General features: G+C 44.7%; 1 pseudogene; it reads right to left on the bottom strand.

The window, feature by feature from the left end:
* Window positions 1-3,630: 3,630 nt before the first annotated feature.
* Window positions 3,631-4,337, bottom strand: LOC100998463 (annotated as a pseudogene).
* Window positions 4,338-8,584: the final 4,247 nt, after the last annotated feature.

The following is an 8,584-nucleotide window of genomic DNA, read 5'->3' on the forward strand; positions in this document are numbered from 1 at the left end:
GGGAAAATTTGCAAGTATGTGGGAGATGTTAAAAATTTATCAACACTGGCCAGCCGCGGCGGCTCATGCCTGTAATCCCAGCACTTTGGGAGGCCGAGGCAGGTGGATCACCTGAGGTCTGGAGTTCAAGACAAGCCTGGCCAACATGGTGAAACCCTGTCTCTACTAAAAATACAAAACATTAGCCGGGCATGGTGGCAGGCGCCTGTAATCCCAACTACTCAGGAGGCTGAGGCAGAAGAATCGCTTGAACCTAGGGGGCGGAGGTTGCAGTGAGCCGAGATCGAGCCATTGCACTCCAGCCTGGGCAACAAGAGCAAAACTCTGTCTCCAAAAAAAAAAGTATTAACACTGAGTGGAGACATTTTTCTATATATAATCACCGGATGGAAAGGATATAAGAAATGTATAACTGTCTATGAGATGGAATGTTGTTTAATGCTGGGTCTATGTGGTACCTAAAATCATCCTGTCCAGGGGTACGTGGCCCACACTTTGGGAAACACGGCTTTAAGTAGATGGGATGTCTGTGGGTTCAGGAAAAGGGAGAGCTAACATGGAATTCTGCTCCATGGCAGAGCAAAAGCAGAGCTTGGGTCTCCCTTCCACACCCACTTTGCGCACTCTGCTGCAGTCTTTTCATGAACAGAGACTATTACAGAGCTAATTAAATCCAACAGGCAGATTCACCACGAAGTGCGAGATACACTGCTGAAAGATACAGAGCAACGTGACCTTGGAATAGCCGCGCAACAAAAACATCCAACATTGCACAGCTTTTTACTATGTTCCAGGCACCATTCTGAGTGTGTCATATGTATTAACATATTTTATCCTCTCAGCGAGCCTATGAGATACATGCTATTATTATCCTACTTTACTGATAAAGAAATCAAGAGGCTGAGGAACTTTCAAGATCACGGGTCTAGTAAGTAAAGGAGCCAGGATTCAAATGCCAGCTGTCCACCCCAGAGCCAGGAGAATAATCACCACTCTAACCAGACTCAGAAACACAACAGAGAAGTCCCCCCTAAAGGTCCAAAGTGCAACCCTGTGGGACTGGATACATAATTCGCAGGGTCCAGTGCAAGATAAAAATGCGGCCTCCTTATTTAAAAAGTTGAGAATTTCAAGATGGTGACAGCAGAGCATGAAACCAAGTGTGGGGCCTGAGTGGAGCCCTGTGCCCAAGTGTACAGGTCGCATGCCCAGGAAGCCAGCCCTGCAGCCACGTGAGCCACACTGTCAATCCCCAGAGCCAGGCATTCCAGCCGAGCTTGTGTAGTGCCGCTGACTGTGAACCCAGACAAACCCCAGGTGGCTAAGGAAGAAAGTTGTGAAGGATGAAAAAAAGGTTATAGGGCCTTTGAGAGGGGTGCTAGCGTTTCTTACAGAAAATATTCAGACCCGGTCGGGCGCGGCGGCTCATGCCTGTAATCCCAGCATTTTGGGAGGCTGAGGCGGGCAGATTACCTGAGGTCAGGAGTTCGAGACCAGCTTGGCCAACATGGTGAAACCCTGTCTCTACTAAAAATACAGAAATTAGCCAGGCATGGTGGTGAGCACCTGTAATCCTAGCTACTTGGGAGGCTGAGGCAGGAGAATCGCTTGAACCTGAGAGGTAGAGGTTGCACTGAGCCGAGACTGTGCCATTGCACTCCAGCCTGGGCAACAAGAGTGAAACTCTATCTCAAAAAAAAAAAAAAAAAAAAAAAAAGAAAAGAAAAAGAAAAAAAGAAAAGAAAAAAATAATACAGGGGACACGTTCCTGTATTAACCATCACTAGATTTTCAGATGAATGTTATTTAAGGTTCCTCTACACTAGAGGCTGTGGGAGCTTGGTTTCCACTGCACGGCTTGGTGACATGTAGGAGAGAGCCCATCTCCAGCAGCATTTTGGAATGCTGTCCCCAACATCTGGAGCACAAGATGCCAGGGAGAGATTGGGATGGGTTGATAAGGGAGAAAATGACTTCCTATCCTCTTTCGAGGTCTGATGATCCACACTTTGAGAATAGACGTAGGAAAGACCTTCCACTCCTGTGTCTACAGGTGAGATTGTCTAGCAACTGCAGAGTGGTTAACAGCAAAGAAGACATGTGTACTCACTTCTGAATAGCAGGGCTGGCTGCTTCAACAGAGGGAGAAAAAGGTGGGAGCAGAAGGATAGGGGAGAGGAGAGAGGAGACGGAAGCATGGATAGAGGTGACTGCAGTCAGATAAACAGTTGTTTGCACACAAACCCAGCATTCCATAAAGTCCTATGCAGACTCCGTGAGTTCACAATAGTTTCCCTTGTAGCTCACAAACTGTGCCTTGATTAAAACTCTTCTCATGACAAATCAAGCCCTTGGGCAGCAGGGACTTTGTCTTGTCTACTGTTGTACTCCAAGTCCCTAGCATACAGTAAGTTCTCCAATATTTGTTAGAAAATGAATAAATAAGTGGTCCCAGGAAGTATTTTCATGTCTAAGGCTTCATTATTGGCAGAATTCACCAGTGAAGCTATCTCAGTGTTGGCTTTTCTTGCCGAGTAGTTTTTCAATAATTTAATCTCTTCACTTGTTATAGATGTATTCAGATTTTCTTTTTCTCTTGAGTCTATTTCAGTAATTTGTACCTTTGTAAAAATTGTCCATTTTATTTATCTAATTTGTTGGTACACAATTGTTTGCTGTATTCTCTTGTGATTCTTTTTATTTCTATAAGGTCAGTAATGATGTCTCCTCTCTTATTCCTGATTTTAGTAATTTAAGTCTTCTCTCTTTTTTTCTTGGTAAGTCTAGATAAAGATTTGACAATTTCATTGATCTTTTCAAGGAATCAACTTTGGTTTTCTATTCTCTAGTGTGATAATTGCTACTCTAATCTTTATTGTCTTTCTCGATTAGATATTATTCCACATCACTTTGAAAAACAGCTAAAGCCACAAATCTGCCTTGACCCTTTTGTTTTTGCTTCTGCTCTGTCAGTCTTCCTTGAGGCACCAGATCTTTCATGATCTCTTGCCCAAAAAGGATAGCGTCATAGGATCACAGGCAATTCTTGGAAAAATTTACATTGGTTACTATATCAAAAAGATATTCTGCTACATATGCCTAACTTATCTTCACTCTTGGACCACAAAGATCTATTTCAGAGACAAATTTGGAATGGAATTTTCCTTAACATTATCCTCAATAGAGCCTGAAGTACAGAATATACTCATTTTCTCACTCAGATCCTGAGACCTCGGTGGTCATTTACCAGACATTGGAATTCCTAAATGAATAACATTATCTTAAAAATCATGTTCCTCAGGTCAGAAGGCTAGAGTGCTCTAGTACAGGAGTCCTCAACCCCTGGGTGAGTGAACATTACCACGGGAGCTCCATCTCCTGTCAGGTCAGCTGTGGCACTGGATTCTAGGAAATGCTCATGCAAGGGATCCAGATTGTGCTTTCCTTATGAGAACCTAACTAATGCCTGATGATCTGAGGTGAAACAGTTTCATCCTGAAACCATCCCCCTCCCCACCGTCCCCGCACTGCACTGGTCTGTGGAAAAACTGTCTTCCACAAAACCAGTCCCTGGTGCCAAAAAGGTTGGAGACCACTGCTGTAGTAGATACCTAGCCAGTTTGAGGTGTCTTTTTTTTTTTCAGGTGGACAGAAAGTAGGATTTATTGTCGGGCATTAGGAGGGGCAGCATAGTGGAAGCCCTCATGAGTTCAGGCCCACCACTTGTCCAGAGGGCCACGATTGGGGATGTACTTGACCCTGCAGTCATCTGGAATGAGCTGTTTCTCAGCCACCACGTCTTCACATTCATTCACATTGAACTTGGTAATGCCCCACTTCTTTGAGACGTGGATCCTCTGGTGGCCAGGGAGCTCGGCCTTGGCCCTGCGCCCGGCCTCAATCGCATACTCCTTGTTCTGCAGCTTGGTGCTGATTGACACGATGACTTGACCAGTGTGAACCCTGGCCACAGTGCCCTGGGGCTTTTCAGAGGTACCTCATATACCTGTTTGGAGCCTGTCAGCCCAGCACAGGACAACATCTTGTTGATGTGCATAACATGGAAGGGGTGGAGCCGCACTCAGATGTGAAAGCCATCTTTGCCACAACTTTTTATCATGTACTTATTGGCACAAATTCGGGCAGCCTCCAGGGCTCCATTCATCTGATACCATGTGGCCACAGAGTGGAAACTCAACCACTTTTGCCCTCTTCTGCCCCAGGTCAAAGATGAGAATCTTGGCATCAGGAATACCTCGCGAGAAGAGAGGCTTTGGGTTGTTCTTACAATAATGGTAACACCAGTGGGGCGGCGGCCCGTGGTGACACCAGAATCTTCAGTGGCACGCCGAAGGGAAAGAGCTTGAGCGTCTTTTGAACTTAAGAGTCATTCCTTTCTCTAAGAACTGACCTCCATCTAGAAGATGGGCAGCCCCAATTGTACTGCATGACCCGGTCCTCAGGCCCAGGTGAGTGGACCAGAAGTAGACACATCACTGAATGTGGACAAGGTAGATTTCCTTCCTGAAAGTCTGAAATTACAACTAAGAGGCTGCCATACTTGTCTTCTGGTAGTTGGAATTGTTCCATATGAACTCAGGAGCTGAGGGCGAACATATTCCACTGTGAGAACAGAGAAACAGGAAAGACTGCTCTGTTGGAAAACAGAAACATGTTGCAGTTCTCCTAAGAGAAACAGAAACAGAAGATAGTGACTGGGTCCCTGACGGCTTTCTGCTTTCCCTGATGGCTTTCTGATCTAGTCCCATATTAAAATCTGGAGGCATTTCTGTCTTTGAATTCTATAAGGCACCCCCGTGTCCTTTTAAGTTCTCCTTCGCTTCGTCATCATAATTATCAACATTGTCAACATTATCAACAAAAAAGACAAAACTTCCTGAGCAGTTAGTGTATGCTAGGTAAAGTTTCAGTTAGCTTACACAAATTATCTTATTTAATATTCCCAATAAATCCATGTATTACTTCATTTTACATATGAGGAAACAGGGACAAGGAAATTAAGTAACTTGTCCACTATAGTTAGCAATGGATAAAATCAGGATTCACATCAAGGCCATCTGACTTCAGAATCTGAGCTCTAACCACCATGTTTTTGTACAGTTTAGCCTGTTCACGTTGGTTTCTAGCACTTGCAACCAAGATGTATTAGCTCAATAGGGTTCTTCAGTCTGGCCCTACTCTGCCTAACTAAAATTATCTGCCACTTTCCCCAGTGTGCTGAAGCCAGTATTCCCCTAAAACATACTATGGTCAATGTCATCTCCATGTCTTTTTGTTCCTTCTCCTTCCCACCCCCACACTTTTATATTCTACCAATAATTCAGGGTCCACTTCCATTTCTATCTTCCCCAGGGAACCTGGTCACCCATATGTTCTATCAGTCAGTAACTATGCTGCCTTGCAATGGTGGTTAATAGCTTACTGCATGTATGTCACGCCTCTATGATGAGATTGTAAGGTCTTTAAAAGCAGGGGCTATGTTTTCTCTTTCGCTGTGTCCCCAAAACACTGTAATTCATTGTAAGCATACAATAAAAGCTCCGTGAATTGAATTAAAGGCAGTAATCTTAGTGGTATAGACAAAGGCAGGGAGAGAAAGTCAGGCACAGAGAGGCTTAACTTTAAAGGAGGGCTTAATGTCTTTTCATAAGTGTCAGGAATGGCCTTCATGTACTCATCTTGTTTTAAAATTGTATGTGTAAACTTTTAAAAGTTTTAAATCTCTGTAGGAAAAAGGATATTACATTGAAACATAAATCTTCTGTAATTGCTGAATTCTCACCCAGCCCTTGATCTCCTGGTTGAGTGGTCCCAAGTCTGACATTCTGAAAGTGACATATGCTGCTCCCCACAGCCACAAACACATATCTGATCTCACTCTTGGGCACACCCCAAGCCCTGGGATGACCATCACAACTCCCCCCTGCCCCACCATCTCAGAGGAGGTAGGTTTCATACCCTTAAGAAGAACATGGGGGTGATGAGAGTATCCAGTGCCTGAGTCTTCCTAGGCCCTAAGAAGGCCTTGGAATCCTCTCTGATCCTTAGCATTTACCCTCATCTATGAAAACAACTGTTTGCATTTCTGTGTCCACTTAGTGTCCTGACAAGAGTCAAAACTCAATCCATCCAAAAGGAAATCAACATCTTCCCCAGTTATTCCTCCACTTTTTATGGTAATAGCTGCCACCACGATCCAATCATCCAGGCTTGAAGCCTGAGTCATCTTTGACTCAGAACATCACAGTGCTAAAAAAAAAATTTTTTTAAAGCTGTTTGCCTCCTTCCCCCAATTTATACTCAGACTCTGTCTCTCAATATCTTAAAATGCATCTGAGATCTGTCCCTTCTTGTGTATTCCCCCTGATAAGGCTCTGGATTTTGGCACCAACCCCTGAACTACTACTCTCTTATCCTGCTAGTTTGAATAGGGAGAGAAGAAAAGAAAACTGGAAAGTGGAACTAGAAATCTCTAAAACCCCAAGTGTTAACCTTACCCTTGCCGAAATGCGCACATGAATTGTCCTACTAGCAGTTAACAGCTGAGTTTAACCAACATTTAAGCATTACCAACTAAATGTCACACAAGTGGCCCTGTGTGAGGTGCTGGGGCCACAGCAAATAAGTAAGACTTCCCCAGCCCTCAAGTGCCTAGCAAGGGATGAGAGCTGAGGGGGGTGGCCCCAGAGGACTCTGCGAGTCCTGAAGGGGATTGGTCAATGCTGAGGGCGAGGTGAAGGCCAGGAGAGTGTGCATAGGGAGAGGACATGTGTATTAGGTTTGAGGGGTGAATAGGATTTCAAGCCTGAGGGCTGAGGGGTGGAGGGCAATTCCAGGCTATTAAGCAAAGGTTCAGTTTACAGGCTGGACTAAGCTGATTTCTGTGCTGTGTCCTGGGCTCCCCTGTGGCAGTGACGCAATCATGTGACAGTTGGTGATCATGTGCTGGGTGAAGACACTTTCAGGAAGGATGATATCACAGAAGTGAACCACAGTGAAATAAAGTATAATCACCAGATAAATTTCCGAGTAGGAGGCACATGTCAGTGCATGAAATCAAAGACAACAGCAGACATAAAACTGCTGACAGTATTGTTTTCACTTCTACCTCAAGATTTGTATGGGTGTCTACAGGGTGTCAAAAATAGAAAGAGAAGAGGTGCGGCCAGGCGCGGTGGCTCACGCCTGTAATCCCAGCACTTTGGGAGGCCGAGGCGGGCGGATCACGAGGTCAGGAGATTAAGACCATCCTGGCTAACACGGTGAAACCCCGTCTGTACTAAAAATACAAAAAATTAGCCAGATGTGGTGGCGGGTGCCTGTAGTCCCAGCTACTCAGGAGGCTGAGGCAGGAGAATGGCGTGAACCCAGGAGGCAGAGCTTGTAGTGAGCCAAGATTGTGCCACTGCACTCCAGCCTCAGCAACAGAGCGAGACTCCGTCTCAAAAAAAGAAAAACAGAAAGAGAAGAGGTACTGAACATTGGAGATGGACTTAGTTTCCCCCTCCAGGCAATTCTTCTCCCCATGGTCTCTCACGGGTTTTTGCTTTATACATATATGTAATGCTATTTTTCAAATATATAAAGAGACTGTTGTGGCGAATTTTTAAAACCTGTAAATTTATCTAAAAATCCTACTGAAATCCAAATGTCTTTTGCCTTACATACACCATTAGATAATAAAAGCACAACTTCGACAATGTAAGGTCTGATTCTTTGGCGGAGAAAAGGGATTAAAGAGGTCCTCATCTTGAGAAACCACTGCTATATGCCATAGGTGTGTAATGACAGCCCTGCCTTGGTGATCCTCCAGGTTGGGCAGTGGCACCACATCCAGGTTATGTTGACTCTCAATTTACAGTGTACAGTGTACTTTTTTTTTGAAACGGAGTCTTGCTCTGTTGCCCAGGCTGGAGTGCAATGGTGCAAATCTTGGCTCACTGCAACCTCTGCCTCTCAGCTTATTCAAGCAATTCTCCTGCCTCAGCCTCCCGAGTAACTGGGATTATAGGTGCCTGCCACCACGCCCAGCTACCTTTTGTATTTTTTTAGTACAGATGGGGTTTCACCGTGTTGGTCAGGCTGGTCTTGAACTCCTGACCTCAAGTGAGCCACCTGCCTCGGTCTCCCAGAGTGCTGGGACTATAGGTGTGAGCCACTGCACCTGGCCCAGTGTACTTTTTTGTTATTTGTTTATTGCTTTGGTTACTCTCCACAACAGCCCTCTAGGGTTACCCAATGCCTGAGTAATTCCATTCCTAGGTATATATCCAAGATATGTATACATATGTGTACCGAAAGACATGTACAAGAATGTTCATAGCAGCACTATTTGTAATTGCCCCAAGCTGGAAACTATCCAAATGCCCATCAATTGTAGATTGGATAAATAAATTGTGGTATAGTGATACAAAGAGTACACAGCAACAAAAACGAAAAAGCTACTGAGAGGGAGAGATGTCCAAGGATTCCCAGCTGTTTCAGCTCTCAGCTGTTTGAGTCTTCCCAGACAGGTGAGTGAAGAAGCCTTAGAGATGATTCTAGACTGAACCACTATCTGACT

Source organism: Papio anubis, chromosome 2 (assembly GCF_008728515.1).
Source record: "Papio anubis isolate 15944 chromosome 2, Panubis1.0, whole genome shotgun sequence".
NCBI classification, from domain to species: Eukaryota; Metazoa; Chordata; class Mammalia; order Primates; family Cercopithecidae; genus Papio; species Papio anubis.